The sequence below is a fragment of the Topomyia yanbarensis genome, chromosome 2 (assembly GCF_030247195.1).
Source record: "Topomyia yanbarensis strain Yona2022 chromosome 2, ASM3024719v1, whole genome shotgun sequence".
Classification (NCBI taxonomy): Eukaryota; Metazoa; Arthropoda; class Insecta; order Diptera; family Culicidae; genus Topomyia; species Topomyia yanbarensis.
The window spans coordinates 29512839-29535208 of NC_080671.1; the positions used below are offsets into that span (position 1 = coordinate 29512839).

At 36.4% G+C, this 22370-nt stretch overlaps 1 protein-coding gene across 1 annotated transcript in view; it reads right to left on the reverse strand.

The window, feature by feature from the left end:
- Positions 1 to 12355, reverse strand: part of LOC131679377 (protein sickie-like) — a 228088-nt gene extending 215733 nt beyond the window's left edge. Inside the window, exon 1 of the mRNA XM_058960090.1 lies at positions 11026 to 12355. The gene's annotated coding sequence lies outside the window, so the exon portion shown is untranslated. The remainder of the gene's footprint in view (positions 1 to 11025) is intronic.
- Between the last annotated feature and the right edge of the window lie 10015 nt (positions 12356 to 22370).

Sequence of the window (22370 nt, forward strand, 5' to 3'; positions counted from 1 at the left end):
TGGTTGAATATGTTGCGAATTTTTACTATAAATGTAAACAAAAGTCGCACTAACACGTGTCACAGGTGTGTATTGATGACAAAATTTGTATGACGTGTCATAATCGTGCATGGAAAATTTTCCATCGAAAAAAATCATCAATTTTTAACTTTTATTCATATCCTTGGCTTCATGCTATATTTCCAGTTTAAAACTCAAACTGCATTTTTCTCACAATTCGTGTATTTATGTTTTGAAAATGATTATACCATTGTGTTGCTCAGATAGTTTTACACATAAAAACATCGTATACATCAAGATAACTTGAGCCAATACCCAGACACAGTCATTTGAAGTAAAAAAATTAAAATTTCTCAGCACGTTTCTCGCAGTATCTCAGTAACCAAGCAGAATGACAAAATTTAGAAAACGCCGCTTTGTAGAGATATTTTAGACAAGTGATATCTAACTCAGTTTACCCCAAAATGGCGTTTGTCATAAGGTAGCACAATAGCGACGATTTATCGTGTTAACGGTAGCTTGGGGGTTTCAGTACAACTCAGTACCAGTACACAGTAATGTTGTATGGCATAAATGTAGTCAGATCAGCTATCTTTTCAATACATCGGCTCTAATTGTAATCCTCGTTCATTTCGTTGTGGAATATGGAACACTCAACCGAAACATGTACTGAATTATCCTTCTCTGGTCTAGTAGTTGAGACAGCCAATAAAATTTCAAGTGAGGCGTTCTCAGCTTAGGGCAAATTCGGGCAACTAAAAACTTCGCTATTAGTCAAAAGATACAATATCCTTGAATCCCCCATCGAAATTTCAGGGAGACATTGAAGGCCTTTTTCGCCTGATCCAATTTGTGGATATTTTAGAACATTGAATGCTTATTTTGCATATAATTGCATATCAATGCGATATATATGCACTTCTAATAATTTAATCACAAAGCTGGCATTCTTAGCTTTAAAATGGCATATTTGAACATATGTTTGATCTAAAGTTCAGCAAAGATACGAACAGTTGAGAAAATGCACGTGATATGTTTATTTTTCATAATTTTTATCTTTAGACTTCCATATTACATAGTTAAGTTAAATATATTTCCGAGATACTCTTCTTAGCTAGAGTTTATATAAATACTCAGTAAAGAATTGAATTAAATTGGAGTGGATGCAATTTTCGATTTTGCCTCCCCATAGGGCATGGTTTGCATCAAATACCCGGATTCTTCGGTCGTTATAAATAGCATTGGTTTACGAAAAAAAAATTCTTTCCTAACTATGTTTTCTAACTGTATTTTGGACCACTCACACCCACCTCGAAAAGTGTTAATATTTTTTTTCCTACAGAAAGACGATTTTCTATTTTAAACTTGATTCTCGGAGTTGTTCAGAAGTTTTTGTTAGTTTCCATTTTTCTTATAAATACAATAAAGATTCACCCAAACCTATAGATAGATTTTTTTTTATAAATTATAATTGTAATATTTTGGTGAAAATCTTGGTGAGAATTCACATATTATCCTGAAAAATAGATATCAAAAAAAATAAATTAAAAAAATTAAAAGTAGAATCAAATTATTTTTTATGCCTAAAGCCTACAGTTGTTACGGCATTTAATTAGCAAGGGACTGGAAGGTGAAGTATTTCAATATTAGCCATAGTACTCAAGGGAAAGCAAGGAGTTGAAGGGTGAAGGTTTAGAATAGCGTGGAAAGTAATCATATGAGTAAGCTTAGAGTTTACCGGAGACTTAACCCTTTGTCTGCTACCGTAGGAGTCAGGATCTTTTGGCATTAGAAATGCGGATCACCTGAGTCTATGGCAAGTCCGAACCAAGCATGGGAAAAATCGCATCGTGAACCGATCGTTCACGCTTCGCAAGCAAGCTTTCTTCAGTTGTGATGCATTCTGTTAGCTTCGAAAATGATGTCGTTACGGACACATGCGATTCAAAGCTATAACTACCAACGAAGAAGCACATCAGTTGTGTTTTAATTCTTTCCTTCCCCAACGCGGATGGCTTCGTTCGCGAAGCTCTTCTCGAGCGGTTTGCGGTTTGCATAGGATTTGCATTATACAGTTTTATTTCATTTTCATATTCGCACAATATAATTAATACTTGGAAAACCATATACTATTTTAAAACTAACTGATAACCAATGGTTTTAAAAATTTGCAACAATGCACTGCTAACAAATAGGCCGCAAGGAACTTCAGTAGATCATGTTGCTAGTAGTGTATCACAAATCTACCCATAACGCGATCTGTCAGCAAAAAATCCAGTGCAAAAATAGGTACTATGATTTAATCATGCATGAAGAAACCTTTGTGAGCTTGATTTTTTTTAAGCTTCACTTTTGATTCGCAGTTTGCCCATCTAGTGACCTGCTCTGAAGTTATTAGACTTCTCCCTTCATGCGTTGATTATGGTTAATTAGTGAGCACAAAATTTTGACTACTTTGTGATCCACAGTTAGCAACAGTCGCGCGAGTGAACGAATTTTCCCATGCCTACGAACAAGCTTAAAGTAACTTGTTACTTCATGCTGTCGGAACCGACAGCGATGTCTGCAGTACGAACAGATTTCAAGTAATGTTTGTCTGCTGTCCAGAAGGTGCCATCGTGTTGTCGAAGCGGTGCCAGAAACTGCGTCAGGACTTCATGAAGGCTTTCAAAGCTAATCCAGGACTTTCGGGCATGAATGTGAGAAGTTTTCTTCAAGTACAGGTCTATTAAGCAATAGAACTGGACCGTAAAGCAAAGCATTACGGTCAAAATCGCGGGTCTGAAAAACGTATGATCAGGATTTGAACACATTCAATAAATACAAAGGCTGATGAGACATGTGTCAAATTTAACTTGAAACAGCTTCCGGGACAGAAGCTTTATGTTGTCAAAGATCACTGAGATATTCCCAAGAAATATAAATTTTGTGTTGCGGACAATTGCAGTTATGGCCGTAAAGCTCCAATTTACGAACAAAAATTTTCAAGGAAGTTGAAAATGTTTAATGTTAATTTATTCTAGATTTATAAAATAAATGAAACAACGTAAATTTCAATAACAAAATAAAATAACTGTTTTATAATCAAACTTCTACCAGAAATCTAACTGATAATGAAGGCCATAACCGAAAGTTTTGAATCTGTTAGCCCCCCTAATGGAAAAGGCTGCGCACGCCTACAGTTTTAAGCTTCAAAATGAAAACTGTATTATTGTCAAACGGTATTCATTTTCGACGGAAGAAATATGTGGTAAGTTGTAGCTAAAGCAAAGACATGACTCGTGAAAAATCTCCGAAATTTCAGCCTAATTTTTAGATATGTTGTGTAGAATTGAATGATCTTCTAAATAAACATATAAAAGTATGAAGTAGTTAAGGCCTTTCGCAGTGAAAATCAAGCAAAACCAATTAATACGTATTTTGTTCATACAAAACCCAATATTTTTCAAAGTTTACCATATTTTCTTAAAACTACACATGAACACCTTTCATTTGACATAGAATGGATAAAAATCGGTGTAGCAGTTCAAAATTTAAGAATTTATATAAAATTCAACTTTTAAAAAATCACGATTTTTTGCACCAGTCTAACGTGGAAAGAGACACCCTAATGACGAAATAAAAAAATACGTATCTAATACTTTTCTGTAAGGAACGTTTCTGACAAATATTACAGATTTCTGAGAGATCGCATAACTTTTTTTCTTGGAATTGCTTTATTACAAAAGGAGAAAAAAGGATTCCGCAAACTAGCCCCAGATTCCCCTAAATATTGTTAAATGATAAGGATGATATGAAATGATATTCTAACAGCAGCATTCACCAAAAGTTTTTAACACATACTTCTTTTCAGCTAAAATTTCTTCTACATACTTCTTTTCAGCTAAAATTTCACAGTTTCGATAAGTAATCACAAGAGCCTAAATATTTTTCGCTCAGGCGCCCAACACCGTTTTTAGGCGGGCAAAGTATTTTACCAAAAAAGGTAAACTTCCGGATTATTCCACTAAACCAATTCATATCTACAGTGAAATGCTAGTAACAGGCTACTCAAAAATATTTTTTGTTGTTGTTGAAATTTTCAAAAATTGTTAAAATTTGGTTAATGAACAGTTCCACTAAACTGAAAATCGTTTTTTCCACGTTTTCCTAGAATTTTCAACATTGAGCTTCAATTGCCCTTGACAGAAAGCTACGAATATTGAATCAACGTGTGTGTATGAAAGGTATGAGCGTTGGGAAGAAATGCTAGTGCGGGTGACAACATACAATCATGCTTTGATAGTTTTATTTAGATTTTAGTAGGGACCGCGTAGAAGCGATGTTGGGAACTAGCGCGTTAATATACCTTCAAAATCTTGATTTATAGTAAAGAAACTATTTTTCGAGTTTTGATAGATAGTGTTCAACAAAACAAAAGCACGGGTTGCTTTGATTACACCTATGGACCTAGCAGAGGTTGTAGATCTCATCGAATGTAATATAATATAATATATGAAAAATGTTGTGTATCCTCAAAATTTTGGTTTATAGCAAAAAATTATTTTTCGGAACTTTCGGCACGAAAAAAATTTCTGCGCGGTCATCTTTAATCAATTTTCAATTCTCTAAGTGTTTTGAAAAGAAAAATAAATGACATTTCCAACGGTATGATATATGGTCGGTGTTAAGTCAGACCGGACTAAGTCGCAAAACATCAAAAAGTGAGATAATGATAGCACTGGATAATGAATTTCGTCAGCTACATTCAACTTTTGCCAGATTTGAAATATGTAACAATAAACAAGAATTACGGCAAAAAATAATTTCCAATCATAATGTAAAAGATGCTGCGATTCAAACTTTAAACTCGTTTTTCTCGAAATCAATATTTTGTCACTTAGTCCGGTCTGACTTAACACCGACCATATTATGTTGTTATTTAAGGCTCAAGTTACCTCAAGGCTGGGTAGTGTGCGTAAGAAAAATTGTGTTCTGCTTTGCCGCAAGATTATCCATTTAAATCTTCTCAAAACTCTAAAAGAAGAATATCAGTCGATTTATTAGATCATCCCGATTCAATTCATGCAAAATACCTGCTGGAAAAACCATCGGCTTAGCTGAACGCTGCTTTTGAAAAAGTGGCTGTGATTTTTTCATTGCGCAGTTGTGTTGCGTACCCCAGCCGGTGTGGTAGTGTGACAAAAAATTACAGCCACTTTTTCAAAAGCACCATTTAGCCAACGACACGACTAGACACTTGCATTCCAAAAGTGTATCGTAAATATGACTACCCCTCAGTGATTCAGGTAACTGATAGTGTCAAATATGACATGTGGTTAGAAAATGCATAAAACCGGTAACACCAAATCTGTTATTTTTTCAAATAGCCAGTTGTTACCGTTGCAACGGTTGCAGTTACACAAGAAAAATTAACAACAACAAAACAAATCGATAGCATAACTTCCCGGAAGTTATTGCACAAAATCGTTTTCGGATTTTATACTCTGGTTATTTTGCTCCTCCTTTCTGAAGCTATGTCGTGATGTCAGCATTCATTCCAACAAGCACCGTGAATTTTACGAAACAGTTCAAAGTGACTAAATACTCTAATTTATTTTTCATAAGGTTTTCAATGCAATGTGAGCTGTGTTTGACTCTTTGCAGTATAAAGCTCGTGATTTGAGAAAGGTTATAGGACTATATTCCGAATTAACCGAAATTGAATTTCTTCAAGTTGCTGCGGTTTGTTAAACGTCATTCTTTGGATCCATAATCCGGATTCACAGTTCGCGTAACTCCGTGGTCTTGAAATATTTCGTTTTGGATATACATAGTTATTTACAAATTGTAGTGATTTTGTCGTTGTCCTTAGGGAAGATATGCCAAATCTCGAATTACTCTATAAATTTAACAATGAGCTGAGCTGAACCCCATAGAAAATATCAATTTTATTAATCAAATACCGCCTGAATAGCAGAACCGAAGTACCCAAAAAAATTAGGTGTGACTGAGTTTTTTTTAACTAGGATGGTACCGATTTCGCTACTATGAATTTAGAGCATATCCCGAACTTTTTACGCAAAAATGTCCAAATGAGTATTGATAGTTACGAAATTGTGTGAAAGATTTCGAATCCTGGTTTGCATCTGTTGTTAAGTCAAACACATTTAATCGATCTCAATTTCTGAAAATTCCAACTTCGACATTCAACTTGTGTAAAAATCTCTAATGTTTTAGAAGGTAGTTGGGATATCTAAACCAGGTGCGCTATTGTCGTCATGTTTTTAGTGGCTGAGTTCGACTGAATTGATAGCGGTTATACTTCTACCCAGTCAAACCATTCCGAAACCAGTTCGGAATTCCGAGTGGATTCATTATGGATTCCAGCTCAAATGCATCAACCGATTGAGTCGAAATCGGTTGTTTCCTTGGAGCCAGAATCCATACTGAATCCATTCAGGATTTCGAACCGGTTCCGGAATCAATTTGACGGATAGTTGGTGTGGCGGGGCTTGTGTTAATCGTATATAAATTCAAATGTTTACACACGTTGACAAACTAATGTTTTTGGGAGGTAATTCATATTTAAAGCATGACTAACATTTAACCAATGTAATGTCCATCTCCTCCTGCTGTATGTGTAGTTGCACAAATAGGTTGAAAGAAGAAAAGACATATACTGCCGTGATCCGCATAACAGTCCCATTTGCTATGGGTTTCCTATGCAGATGGGACAGTTATGCGTACCACGGCAGTATACGTCACTGGAAGCTATCAAGACATTATAAGAAATGGGCCTGTTAGTCAAAGCAACAAAACAGCACGGAAATGTCATAGGCGTACCAGAGGAACCACTACCAATGTACCGAAAGAAAGTCCCAGGAAAACTACCACGATTTTTAGGGTCCTTGTTCGAGTATTTATTTCTAGTTACTTTGCTTTAGAATGGTGATTGATAACCACCCTTATTCTAGTTTATGACGAATGCGAGATTCGTTCGAAAGCGATTCGAACGAATAATATGCCCATTTGATGTTTCTGTTGTAAACGGGAATACAAACCACTTTCGACTGAATTCGTCGTAAACAAGAAAAAGGGTGAGAATTCGTTGTACACATAGCTAAGCTCATTGGTCAGGTTATTAAAGTTGGGACTTCTAAGAAACGGAATCAATTATTCATCGGCAGAATTGTGACTATCACATCGCCAGGTAGCGCACGTTGGCAGCCATACTAAGACAAAGGCAGCTTCTGAAAAAAAAACAGATGCAGGATATTATATTATCCGGCTACCGTCTAGTAGCAGCACCAGCATTACTTACTTGTATGCCTATGTTTGGCAGTTGCATTAATCTCCTTGCAGAAGGTTGCATACAATCGGTCATATCTCTTATAGACCTCGAGCAAACTATTCGGCTAGCGAAGCACATCAATTTCAAGTGAGTCAACTGATGTTTTTCTTTGTCTTGCACAGAATTGAACGTAAAACCTCCGATTTCCATATCCGATCGACTTGCAGTTTCAGTAGTTTCGCTTGATCTAAAACTAGCCGGCAACCTCCGTTGTTTCCGACTGCTTGAAGCTTAACTGAAGCTGCCGTTGAATTCCTTATCAAAGCAACGGGAATTACTGAACTGCAATCACAATAACAACACTTGTGCTACAAATAAACACACTATCAAAACCATTTAGACTCTCAAAACTTCTGAAATGGATTCAACGTCTGGAGAATCTTTCCGTTCATAAAAGTGTAAACATAATGTGGTTGCTATAGGTTGCTATACAGCAACAGAAAATCAAATAAACAAGAAAGTTTTGCTGGAGAAATTATTTTTTTGTTCATATCGAGGGGTTATTCAATGTGCTGGTAACTTGCGGTGCATAACTCGGACACTTTTTTCACGCGATATTTCATTAAGTGGCTGGTCGTGTCGTTGATTTAGCGAAACCGATATTTTTTCAGCAGCTATTTTGTATGATTTGAATCGTTGTGATTTAATAAATCGGCTGATATTCTTCTTTTAAAGTTTTGAAAAGGATTAAATGGATAATCTGGTGGCAAAGCTGAACACAATTTTTCCTACCCATACTACCCAGCGCTCAAATCTAACACATGCTCAAAAAAGGTAACTTGAACCTTAACAATTATAAACTTGCTCGCATGGACTTTTAAGGGAACGGTCTCATATAAAATTTTCTAATGATAGTTTTTTTTGCTCAATTACTTGTACAATCAAAAGTATACGCGTGAACTTGGAACTTGAAATTAGAAAAAAAAATAGCGGAATATATAATTACAGTAATGTTTCGATTATATCACTATGCGTTTATATCAATACTCGTTTACGTCATCCTCGATTATATCACGGTTCTATCTCCATTTTATCACGCTTTTTGAAAAACAGACAAGGCACACTACGTTTTGATCCAAATAAGCGCATGGTGTGTCCTAGCACTTGTAGGATTTTTTTACAAATGATTTGCTTATTTACATGTAGGGTAATGAGCCTATTATTGGGTTGCGGACTATTTCGTTAAGTTATATATGATGAGGTCGGTCAAAGTATCGAACTTTTTTATTCTTTTATCTTAAAGTATAGATTCTTAAGAAAGTATCTGAAATTTGTATACATGTCTAAGTAGTAGAAGCAAAGTTATAGTACTGTTCATCTTGTTCCTTTAATTGAACGGAGGGCGTGACGCGAAACTTTAAACGTGAAAAATCTCGAAATCATGTTTCACCAAGACGTTGTTGCAATGACTAGGATTGTCGAAATATCTTTCGGTCGATTTAATTTTAGTTTTAAATTCTTCGTTCTTTATTTGCCGTGTCCTTAAGGGACTGTCTGGAGGGTCCGTTTGGTGTAGCAGGTAAACAAATCGACTTCTTTTTTAAATTGTTAGTTATCCGCAGGAAAATCTAACAAAATAATGAGAAAAACAAAATATGGAAGATATGGTAGGTATTCAGAGATATGCATTTTCTTTTGAATCGATGTGAATACTTTTGTTTTGAATGGACATCATCAACAATTGGAGATGGGACTATTTCTATGGATGTTGAAACAACGAGAACTGAATCGTAGTCTCTTCGAATACACTGATTTTAATAGTAAAGATATTTTTCCCAATACCTTTAATTTTAACCAATTTTAAGAATCGGTACGGGATACGTAAAGTGATGCTATACCGTTTTACCCAATGCGTTGAACAAAAATGGCAGACGCTGCTCTAACCAACGGCTTCAAATGGGTAGTGTGATAATAGAAACATGGAAAAATAGGCTTATTACCCTAGTAATATTTATTCTTTTGACTAACTTCAAATTTTTATTACTTTTTGTTTATAGAAATACATGGGTTAATACTTGAATGTAATTTTTTGTTTTGTTTTGAATAAATAACGCTAAAATACAGACCGACCGTGATATAATCGAAACATTACTGTATATTCTATAGTGCCCAATAATACCTGACTAACCTAAGAGTTTATTCGAGCAAATTTATAATTTGGAAAAAAAGATAACTCTGCCATTTTCAACCGATTATGATCATAAAAGGGTCATTAAAAGCGGGATTAAATTTTCTTTTTACTTTGTTATTAAAACAAAAACGCTTCTTTAGAAGAATATTGAGCAATTCTCATAATTTTCATGAGAAAAATGCTAAATTATGGTTGTTTTCATATTGTTGTCCCAAAACGGTAGAGTATTTTAGACAAAAGATCATAAAATAGCATATCATTGGAAAAATCATTTCTATTCTTGCCAGAACACTCAAAAAATTTAAAATCGTTTGAAAAATGACCGCACAGAAATTTTTTAGAGCCGAAAGTTCCGAAAAATATTATTTTGCTATAAACCAAAATTTTGAGGATACACAACATTTTTCATACATTATATTATATTATATTCGATGAGATCTACAACCTCTACTAGGTCCAGCAACCTGTGATTTTGTTTTGTTGAACACTATCTATCACAACTCTATTTGTGTCAAGCAATACAACCTATACTAAAAAAACAAGATAATTTTTGGAGATCGTTTAACTGCTCTGTTTAAAATAGAAAGTCATCTAATTTTCTTGAAATATACCAAACGATTGTAATTAACGCCGGCTCTACACCGTAGCGAAGAAATCCGTCATTGTGGCACACCTTGTGTCGTCCAGATATAGTCGAGCGTCCATATACAAGATCCAGGCACTCCTGTAGAAAGGTGAGAAAATCGAGTGCAAGCCAGGCAATCGGACGGACCGGAAGGTGCCACAAGCACTGAAAGCACTGGGACGGGGAATCGGTGCAAACGACCACACGATCAAAAAATATTTGGTCGTCATCAGGAAGCAGAAGTCGAGGCCGGCGGTGTTGGAAACGCAAGCGGCCACCCAAAATTAGCAGTTGTAGGTGCTCGTCAAGAATTTCCCCCCTGCGAAAGAATCACTGGTAGGCGACCTCCACACAAAGTTCCCAAGGATGTACTCTTGTGGCCGCCAATGAGAGAAAAGGGGATGTCCAAGTCATTCTTTTTTTCTTCACAGCATACGGCGTACAGAACAAAGTGCTTACCGGAAGTGGCGATCTTCATTAAGAAACACTACTCGAAGAACGATGTCATGTTATGCCCGTACCGTTCTCAGGTATATTAAGAGAAGCGGTCACTGGAGGAGAGGAAATGTTTGAAACTTCTAGTCGTTCCCTAGAACGATAACCCCCAGCTGTGCCTAATTGGAAATATCTGCGCGAACCTAAAGCGGAGGATCCATTCTACTGGGTAAATTTGGCCTTCTGTTTTCTCACACTTAACTATTGATACTCAGCGTAAAGGTAAATCAAGGAGCTAAAGTAATGATCCTTCTGACAATACAAATCGTTTCATCAGTTCCTAGAATCAATTTGGCCAAAATCACTAGCCAAAATCAAGTTCCAGTCAACTTCTATCAAATGATTTCTAAAGATATAGTCGATTAAATGTAATTTGGTACTGTCGGCGAATATATTTTATTCATGCATTTTTTTTACAACAATAAAAAATCGCTGACTCACTTATGATTTTTTCCCGATCCACTCAACCACTCAATTCTCAACTGACACTGTGTTTATCCGTCCAGCAGCAATTCACAACATTGTCCCGGACGACAATGTTGACTTGCATCTTGGAGCAGAGGATTTCTTCATCGCCATTCTTCTCCCATCAACAGTTCACTTCGTACACGCGGGTAACATGAAATCAGCGTTTTTTGCTTCAAACTTGTTTATTTGTATTTCCTAATCACAACAAGCACATCACTTCAAACAGCATGGAACAAAAACTGGATTGTAAACATTCAATTGGATTCTCTCTTCTTTTTCATAGAAGCAGAAAAAATGCCACCAAGAATTCGTTGCACTTGTTTCGGAAGGTTTTCAGCTGTCCTTTATCATACAATTATTGCACAGGTCAATGACACCATCAAGCGACACAAGACAAAACCGACAGGTGATCTTCGGTGTTAGGCACAAACACACTCACACGCATGACGAGCGCATCATAAATCTTACATTTGCATAAAAATGTGCCCAAAATAATAACACACTTCAGCTCGCTTTTTGCATATAAATCAAATTTTTTTCTTCTCTCGGTACTTTACCCTCTGAAAGCTCACAACTTCCAGCTGCTTCCTCCTGGAGCATGTACCTAAATGATCAATCAATTCCAACAGCACTTTGAATAAATTTAGGCTTGCCTCGGCAGATTGCCCAATTTTCTGCTCTTTTTCCACACGCTCGCACGCCCAGCTATTCTGCGTGCTTAATTATGCAATTTATGCTTCTGCTCTCGGACGCAATCTTCGAACCAGCCGCCCCAATGGATGGGAAAACACACGCATTCTAAAAATACCTGCTTCTTCCCTCAATAGATGCAACCACTTGAGGTGAAAGTGGCATATTCTTCCCGCGCACGCACTACTGAAAAGCAAATCCTAACAAAATAGTCGGCTTCTAACAGTGATTTTAGAACTAGCTTACAATAATTCACTGCTACGATCTAATCACACGCCCGACAGCTGACAACAGCCCCCACCGACCGGTCGATGATTCTTGTCTGCCTTGGTGGGTGGTGAGGTGATCAGATGAATTTTCCGATTTCACTGTCACGAACAATCCGACGACCAATTGTTGCTATCGATAGGCCGTGTAGCAGAGTGAGGTTGTGATCGCCCCTATGTTGGTTGGGTGCACCACAGCTGTCTCCCACTTGTCACGTGCCTGCCAACTGCGGCTAGCGTAACGCGGACACCGGTCGATCGAATCGAATGACTACGGTATCCGGGCGCGCGCGATCTTTTTCCTGTTCTCGTGTTAAATGGCGCGTACGGAGGAAGCAGCGGACAGATAATTTGAAACGAACCGGCGAGTGGTTGCCACTGAACTGGTTGATCATGGTTGGCGTTGGATAACAAAAGCCTGCACGCTGCGATGCGAGGTGACTTATCTTGCGACTCATTCGCGCCCGCAACTGAGCGAGAGAATGAGAATGAGAGAGATACTGGGAGGCAGAAAAACTTAACAAGCTTGGGAGGATTGTCGATCAAACTCTGAATTATGAAGAAGAATGATCGGTGGTGGCTGACTATAAATCGACGAAAAGGGGACTCTGACTTTTTTTCTGATGCGAAGGAGGCGATGAGTTTGAACAAATTGTTTTTACCGTCTGTGGGCGCTGGGTCCAAATCAATGCGAAAAAAATCGGAAATCATATTTAATTTGTACTTGATGCGTTCGATCTTGGATGTTCAGAATTATTGCAGTTTTTTTTTAGTACTATTGTATAATTATTATGTGCCTGTCATATGTCTATTCATGTATGTATTTGTCCGAGTATTTATGACAGCTGGGTCAGGGAATGGATGCAGAACTGGTGTATATGATAGAATAATGGGTAATTTATTGCCTTGCGTGACAGTATGAAAAATTCCTAATAGAATGGAATTGTAGTAAAAGGTTAATAAATATTATTTGCTAGCATTTAGACGAGTTCAAGTAGTTTGACTGCATGTTACATGTGTTCTTTTTTAAATTCATTACTATACTTTTGTAATACTTCCAATAATTTGCTTTTTAATTACTCATGTGTATCAAAAACAATATCGACCAATTTATATGCTTCAATTCAGTCTCTTCGCATATTTTCTTTTATCTTAATTCGGGATGTTACTTTTTCATTTTTTAACTCTTTCTTAAAATAAATAGATACAAACACTCACTAACAGATTCAATTGCATATTATCTATATACACCTACAATCTCTCTTATTCCAAACGTACAAACGCTCGTAGCCTTCGCGCTAACACAAATCTGGTCACAAACGCGAACATACAATTGTAGTCATCCACACATACACACAAGGACAAAAGAAATCGTCTTCTTTTTTATCCGTTTATTTGTTAGTATTGAACCTCTAGAATAGAACTTCTTTAGTTTTAAACAGCCATACATTCCTCGCGCGTATTTGCTATTGCACACACAGATTTCAATCTATCGGCAACAATTTTTGAAAAACTGACAACGTTAAAAATAAAGTGTAACAATACACCCTGAACCACTTCTATCCAAATTTTCTAGAAAAAAATACCCAATAGACCATTTTCTACAACGTTTTTCAATGATGCAATTTGATGTGGGGCACTCTCTAATAGCGTTTTTCTCGAAATAGCATTTTTCAAATTGGCGAACACGATAACCCAAAAGCTAATCAACGAATTGACTTGATTTTTTATGAGAATGCACAATATGTGCAGCCTGTCGATGAAGCACAGAAAACTGAATAAAAAAAATCTTCGACGTGGAAAAGGTTGGACGTTTACTCTTGGAATGTTCGTATGCGTGACTGAAAATATTTTTTTTTCGTGCACACTAACTTTACAATTACGATCCATTGTTGCCTTACCTTCAAAATCTTTAAACTAATTTTCGGTTTGAGCACTTTACACCAGACGTTCACCTTAACCCACCGTCCGTGCGATCGTGAACCGGTCACGTCCGGAAATCTCTACTGTCAGTGATAGTAGACTAGGTCCATACCTTCAGTTAGACCTATCAAACTAATTTCGATCATGTCCACAACAAATAGCATGTTCCATGGTGATATGACCGAGAGCTCTAGTTATATAGGAGAACTCTTTTTTAGCACCTGAAGCATACACTGAAAATTAAGTATCACGGTCCGCGCGATCATCCAAGAATACACGTGAATATGCGAATGGACACACGGGCACTTGCGACATACAAACATCAACGCGATATACAAACGCCCACGCGACACGCGATCGAACACGTTGACTTATAATAGCCCAAGCCCTGCGCGATGATACACAAAGACGAATATGCAATCGCGATCATCCAAGCACAAATACGCCCAAAATTTTGTAAACACGCGAATGTGATTTGGTGAACGCTATATTACTCATAATCTGATTAACGCGGTCTCAAACGTGCTCTAATAAATGTTCATTCCCACGCGATCGAAAAGTCTCTACGCCCGCATATCTGAACCGTCCACTCAATATCACAATTGGCCTTAAAAGGTTACATACCTTCTTGCGAGAAAAAGTTCAAGAAAATTTGAATTTTCGTAAAGGCATAAAGCAATGATTTAATTACATTAAAGTTATGGTATTTTAGTAGTAAATTGGTATTAGTTTATAAAAATATATTAATGATTGGCGGAACTATGGGCTGATCCCCAAAACCCTTTTTTTTATTTAAGAAGCTTGTGAGGATCACGATTGAAGATCAATAGATCAACCAAAATTCCAAAACTCGAAAAATTCCATTAGTATAGTAGTATTCCTCATACCTTAACGATTAATTGCATAAATAAGATTTTTTTTCCTGCATTCGGAACCGATTTTCTCTAAAAAAATGGGCGTTTTGAGCTCTAAAAATTTATTAAAAATTCTTATCTATAAAACAAAAATTTATGCTTATAAAAAGAATCGTCTAGGTACGAGAAAAATTAATTGGTTTAGTTGTTTTTCAGCAATCGTTATCACGGAAAAGCCATTTTTGGAAGAAAAAAAAATTATGGAGTTTAAAATTTCAAGTTACCTCTGCTCTTGGTAGATGAAGCGCTGTAACTCTAAATCTATTGCATGTATGAATGAAAATTTGGGAAAACATTCTCAAGAACAATATATACGCGAACGGAGGTCTTAGTGGAATGTACGTAATGTTTCAAAGATTTTCTTCCATTTAATTCCACTATGTTTTTATAGTTAGATGCACTTGCACTTCACTATTTAACAGATACCGGTATTTCGATTACTACTTGTAATCTTCTTCAGTGTTACAGACTGATACAAACACTGAAGAAGATTACAAGTAGTAATCGAAATACCGGTATCTGTTAAATAGTGAAGTGCAAGTGCATCTAACTATAAAAACATAGTGGAATTAATTGGAAGAAAATCTTTGAAACATTATTCTCAAGAAGTTACTTTTAGATAAAGTAATAAAAACTATTAGATTTCTTGAAAAATAAAAAAAGGTATGTAAGCCCGAATTTTTTTTGTGTGCCATTCCCCGTCTCGTCTGCATTTGTAGTGAGTGATTCTGTTGGGAAGCCCTTCCGAGCTCTACAGCTCCAGTAGGGCAACTCTCGAAAAAATGGGATTCGAGAGCCACCGGGAGCGGTGACTACAATTTAAGTTGATCTTCGTGGTAAGTTAGTTCAAAAGATGAGGCTTCATGTGCCTTGAATATTTGAATAAATATCGAAGTATATTCATTTGTTTATTTACTTCTAGTCCATCTAATAAATTACCTTTATGCATAAAATTCCGAAACCATTAAATTTGATAGTAATGATAAGAGTCCGAAAAACTTAAATACAAATAAAAATTTAATGGACTCTTCTAGTCGTATGTAGCACTTTTGCTTTAAACCCTGTCGAAATCGGTTGATGGAAATCAAAGCAAAAACAGCGAAATGGCATTGTCAGGATTGAGCCAAATGTTTATCGTTGAACTAGGTGTGGAGTATTATAGATACACTCACTAGCATTTTTTTTCATTTAGCACCTTTACAGCGATCATAGCTTATTACGGCGTTGCTCTAGCAACACGACTCCTAGCAGACCAAACCGATCAATATACGCCTTTTTGACAAAATATCAAATCAAATTTAATATTTTCCTTTATTTATTCACATACGTGCTGCCATACGCGACAAACACGTGAACATACAAACGCTTGAGCCCATAGCAATCGTCTACGCACACCTACGCTCATGATTTCGCAAACTTGATAACATCACTGTGCTAAAGTGAAATAAATAAATATTTGATATCAAACCTTATAGATTACGGTTCAATTCCCCTTTTCATCACATTCTGCAGCGCAATTATTCGTCAAGCATGTATCAATTCCTTAACCCTACCCCAATCCACAACCTGGTCCTCTCCCATGACGTTTTCGTGATCTGCAGGGACCATTCAGCCATTACTCCTGTCACCGGCCTTGGACTGACTTGCGCTCTCAAAATGAAATCGAAAATGAAAAATATAAATAAGTAAAAAATAAATATTATGTCTGTCGAATCTCGAGCACGCAGCTTTCGAGTATGCTTTTCTCGCAATAGGAAAACATATGGTTGGTCGCCTACTCATTAATAGTACTGTCTGTCGAAGTTTGGGTGCATGATGCTGCGTTTGCAGTTTGGTCAGAACAGCTGCCACAAAGTTGGCAACCGTTTGTGGTTTATATAATGGTATTAAAACCTGCGTTTTAACTTGGCGTGCCGTGGATAAGTCGGCAATTGGTTGTGATGCATTCTGCGCACGATTAAGATTCTGCTCTTCATGGATGCAGAACGTGTTTAATTGTAGTTCCGCGAGGTTTGACTTCTATAGTGAAGTAGGTGGGAATAGGTCTTTCGACAAAAATTCTCACCAAAAGGCATACCTGGGAAGAAGTTTCTCCTAGTATCAGGAGTAAGGGATTCTACTTCTCCGAATTGCGGCATGTCTTTTTCAATTGGCACGCAAGAGGTACGTGGTAATAGGTCATGTAGCCTTACCTCCATATTGTCATTTTCCATATAGACGAGAGTCTTGATCAGTGTTTGATAGTAATGTTCAATCACACGACTAACCGTTGACTGCACGATTCCAAATTGTTTTCCGATGTCCCGATGAGAGAATTGAGGTTGCTTATCGGGTGACGCCATTTTTTCCAATTTTCAAAAAATTGACAGCGATAAAAATGCAGTGCAAACAATACACTCTAAACTATTTCTACCCAAAATTTCAAGAGAAAATACCCAATGGGTTGTTTTCTACAGCGTTTTTTCCATGATGTAATTTAGGACACCATTATTTTCTCATGTAGAAGGAGAAAAGAAAAATAATGAACAGTTACTCAAAAATGTATCCGCATCAACTCGGGAGCTGAAAAAAATGCACCTCAGATTATTATTTTACAAAAAAAAACAGAATGCTAAGCTGAGCACAAGTTACCGAGCAGGTGAACAACTCAGCCTCAAATAACAAATAGCGTTCAGAACACGGATGCGTAGGCTGTACGACCACGTGCTGATGAAAGTCGATGGAAGTGACTGGTTCGACGATTAAACTTCGAACGAATTCCTGACAATGATGCGAAAACTAAAGTTAAAGAGTGCAGTTAACAACGACTTTGGATGACACAGTTTCATGAAATGAGATGCTATTGCCTTCATTTCATTCTTAAAAAAATTATCGACCGAAGAAAAGGTTAATATTTCTGATTTATGAGTACTTTCAACAAAAAAGCCTAATTTTAAGAGTGACTGAAAGTTTATTTATTCCTTTTAATTTCGTACTGAATCAGAAAAGATTATGGTATTGGAAGTATCAGAAACTGTAACATAAAATATAGATTTTATTTACTGATCTACAAAAAAGTCGGCGTCTGACAAATATGTAATGCGTTAAGCAGAATTTTGGCTTTTAGGAGCTATAATACTGTCAAGAACTTTTGAGTCTAGATTGTAAAAAAAAGATGGGTGGGTAATGTCTATGACATAACCGGAGTGTCGTGACTACTCAATTGATTTGCAATTCAAATCAAATGGTACTCAATGAAATATGTGGGAATGTTTCAAGTTATTCTTTATAATAATTATGGTGGTTCTGAAAAGAACCTTTGTTGTTGGCGTCTGCGTTGATAGGGGATGCGCTGGATTCTAAGCTCGTTGATACATTCATTCATGAAATGAACAAATTTCATATTTTCTTGCTTTGAAATATCATTGTAAAAAACAATTCAAACCTTGCCGACGATTGTTTTACTGCGTACATATATACGATCTTTCCCCTATCACAGCTCACACCGAACGGGCACGCTTTGCACCAAGGCGTTCCTATTTATTGACTTTTCAATTTAGATGGAAGGCCATCCTTTTGTGCGATAAATGAAAATATTTTCATCATTCGTTTTGGTGCAGCTTTCGCTTAGTGGCAGAGTTACCACATTCACTGATTTTCTTGGAAGGATTTGCAAAAACCTTCGGGTTTGTAGATTAATTTGAAAAATATTTTCTTATATAATTATTTTTAATTATACAAATTAATAAAAGGAACTTCCTAATAAAATTCTTTTTCCATTATATATTCATCCTAAGGACGGTTTGCAAACAACTATTATGACACAAATCCATTTACAATCAACAGCGCTAACGGAAAATAAGCACCACCGTATTTGGGAATTGATCCGGATCCGAGAACTGAGCCGGATCGGGAACTGTACCGGATCTGGTAACTAAGCAGGATCCGGAAACTGCCTAAAATTTTTATTTCGCTAACCACCCCACCCAGTAACATATCCGTAATTCCGGCTGGTTTCTGCCAATATTGCGGCAGATTCCAGCCTGAATTTGGTTGGATATCCGCCAGGATTCCGATTGGTTTGACTCGGTACTAATACTATCATAGTAATCGATCGAATTATCCAACATGCGAACAGAGCCGAGGTTGACACATACTGAAAAAGTGTTTGATTGTGTGATGCACATACATAAACAGCAACCGCAATTCGTCATTCCACCGTTTACTACCTTTGGGGGAATATGAGTTTAATACCGCAATGCGCAATTGCGTGGTCTGTTACCGAAAAGACAATAGAATCTTACCCATAAGTAATAGAAACATACCCGTCGGATTTAGGACATATTCCAAAATTTAATACAACATTGGTACAAATATTTTCGACAAAATGCCGAAGAAATTGATTAAATCCATTCAGTACAACAAAAGATATAAGCGTTCAAAATCTTACATCATTTTTCTTCCGAAATTTTGAAAAGGGGCCCCTATATTAAAAGGTAAGTCGTTAGTCACGAAAAAATAAAATATTCTTGGAACGGCTCCTACTTAAAATGTTCCACCCATTTTGATTACTTGTTGTATGAAGTCACACCGAGGCAGTTGATGTTAAGTATTGTTGTCGCACACATTCGTCTTTTCGTGATGATCGTCCCTGGGTACAAGGACGGTGACAGCGATGGCACAACAAAGAAGTGCGATCAGTTTGATTTGAGATTTGGCATAACTGCTACACAGATGTTCTTGACGATGTTTGAATTGTAAGATAGCGACATGCCTGACCAATAACTAGCTGCCTGACTCCATGCACTGCAATTATGAACCTAAATGCTCAAACCAAGCTTGTCGCTGTGCTATCTTATGACAAATGCCCTTTTGAGGTAAACCGAGTTAGATATGCCACATTACTTGTCAAAAAATCTCTACAATATGGCGTTTTCAGAATTTTGACATTCTGCTAGCGAGAAACGAGCTGAAAATTGTGAGTTTTTTGCTGCAAATGCCTATGTCTGGAGATTGGCTCAAGTTACGTTGATGTATTAATTTTTTTTCCGTGTGAAACTATCTGAAAAACACAATGGCATAATCATTTTCAAAATAAAAACACACAAATTGCGATAACAATTCCGTTTAAATTTAAAACTGGAAATATAGCATATTTGGCAACACTGTAACTAAAAAGTACGATTTTTTCTAGATTCCCTGATTCATTTCCTTCAAAATGTATCTCAACGATTGTTTATAGACCAAATTAAGCCAAAGATATGAGTAAAAGTTAATAATTGATGCTTTATTTGTATGGAAAAGTTCCCATGCACGATTATGACACGCCATACTAAATATAAATTTTGTAATCAATACCTATGACACGTGCGAGCGCAACTTTTGCTTACATGTTTAGTAAAAAGTCGCAATATATTCAAAAGATCTCCGTAATATGTGAGAGGTTAATACAGAATAGATAGAAGCGGAGGCGGGCATCCCAACCCCGCGCATAGGGTTAGATATTTTTATTAAGAGATTTTTCTACCCCGAAGAGGCGAATGACCTTAAGGTTAAAACCTCTATAATAAAAAAAATGATATGATGATTGATCAATTATCTTTTCTGAATTGTTTAGTGTGTTCACAAGTAGTGTTTCCAAATTTTGATCTTAGCGTCAGCCCGGTGCATTGGTCAACTGCCGTGGTTCTGAAACGACGAAGTCGAAACGCAAACACCTGGGCTAATTATTTTTAAGTTTGTGTACACGTTGAGCTATGGAGACGCCTAATGTTTTTGGTGGTTTGTATGTACGTGGGGTAATGAGCTTATTGGCATATACGTTTTATATTTCGAATAAATGTCATTTATTTTTCATCACACAGCCATCTTGCAAGTTCCTGTAGGTATGTCTAAAGCATGGGCAGACTTGATTGAGCTTTGTCTACTGAAATGCGGTGATCAGTTGAAGATGTTGGTCGGGGGTTTGTGTTATGATAGAGCAGTTTCAGAATTGATTTTTTTAAGTTGAACTAAAGCGACATAAAAGTAATACCATCTGACCAAGAGAAAACATCGATTGATTTTTTTAACAGGACAGCAAGCATCAGTTTTTTTATATCGTTCAAATCCCTTAGAGCATATTAAGCAGAGTAGTATTTTATATATTAGGTTCAAAGAAGAGCTGGAGTGGAAATAATCACATCCCCTCCAGAGGGTTTTGTTTTATTATTTTAAACTATAAAACTGGCATAACCTGCTGTTTTTTATTAGCTTTATTTGAAACACGTTTAGAACTTCTGTGGTACAGTTCTAGATTCATAACTGTGACAGTTCTATAATATAAAACTAAAAATTGAAACTTGCTGCTGAATACTTTCTATGCATTTAAAACACAGTTATAAACGTTTCACGGCATACACTAATATTTTAAAATTTCAGAGAAGTAAGAACATTGTAATTTATTAATTATTTTTATGTGTTTTGCCATTTATCGACTAAGAAATACTCAACCTGAAGATTGTTCACCTAATTTCGTTAGTACATAATTGAAATAATTCAAAATTTAAATGAAAAATGATATTTCGTATTTCGTTAAATAACTAAATATTTCCTTTAGAGAGCGTGGTCTTCCCCTCAATAAAGCGGTGAGTGTGTCGATTATTTTTCATATAGTTGCTAATTGTAATCGATTAAGGGGTTGCACAACCGTAGAATTTAAAAAAAACGATTTTCTATTTATTAGTCTAAAATGCCGCAATACCAATACTGCAATACCGAAATGTTCAAATTTTCAATTCTGCTGCAACGCCTCTTATGTATACCTCGTGTGTACTGAAAATTTTAACCGCGTTTTTCTCGAAACCTTTTTCCTTCAAGCTGGCCGAAAATGTAACTCAAACAAATGATTTTTGATAGCTTTAAAATAAAAAAAATTAAAATCACAGTATATTCAAAATTGATTTCTCCATCGACGTACGTAGGATTTTTTTTGCTTAACTTTTTTGAATCAACAATTTTGTGTCGATTTTAATGGCATTTTCGGCGTAGTGCGCCATTTCGCGTAAAATTTAAATTTCGAAGAAATCCTACGTACGTCGCTTGCTATTGACGTAAGGAATCAGAAAAACTTTAGTTTTTGGCTCTAGGTCAAAAATTACGAGAGATAGATTTCCGGCCGCAGACCCCTTCCAAAAAAAAAACTTCCATGGGGGAAAATGCTGCACAGCCACCATCTTAGGATGAAATTACTCGAAACAATTATTTTATGTGATTCAATACTTATGATATAAATTCCATTTAACAAGATTTCGATTCTTTACTGCGTCAAGAAAAATTCTCGAAATGTCTATTTTTTCATGCTCCACAGTGGTGTACCCCTTAATGCCAAGAGATGATTGATTATTTGAAATAATCGATTAGTTTAAAAACGTAGCAGAGCGCATGGTGTTGTACTATATGTTACAATGGAAGCGGGGAGCAAACTAGAATGTTCCGTGGCGTTTAAAATATTTTTACTGGAGACTATATAGTTTCCAGTCCTGAGATGAGTTAGATTAATATAGCT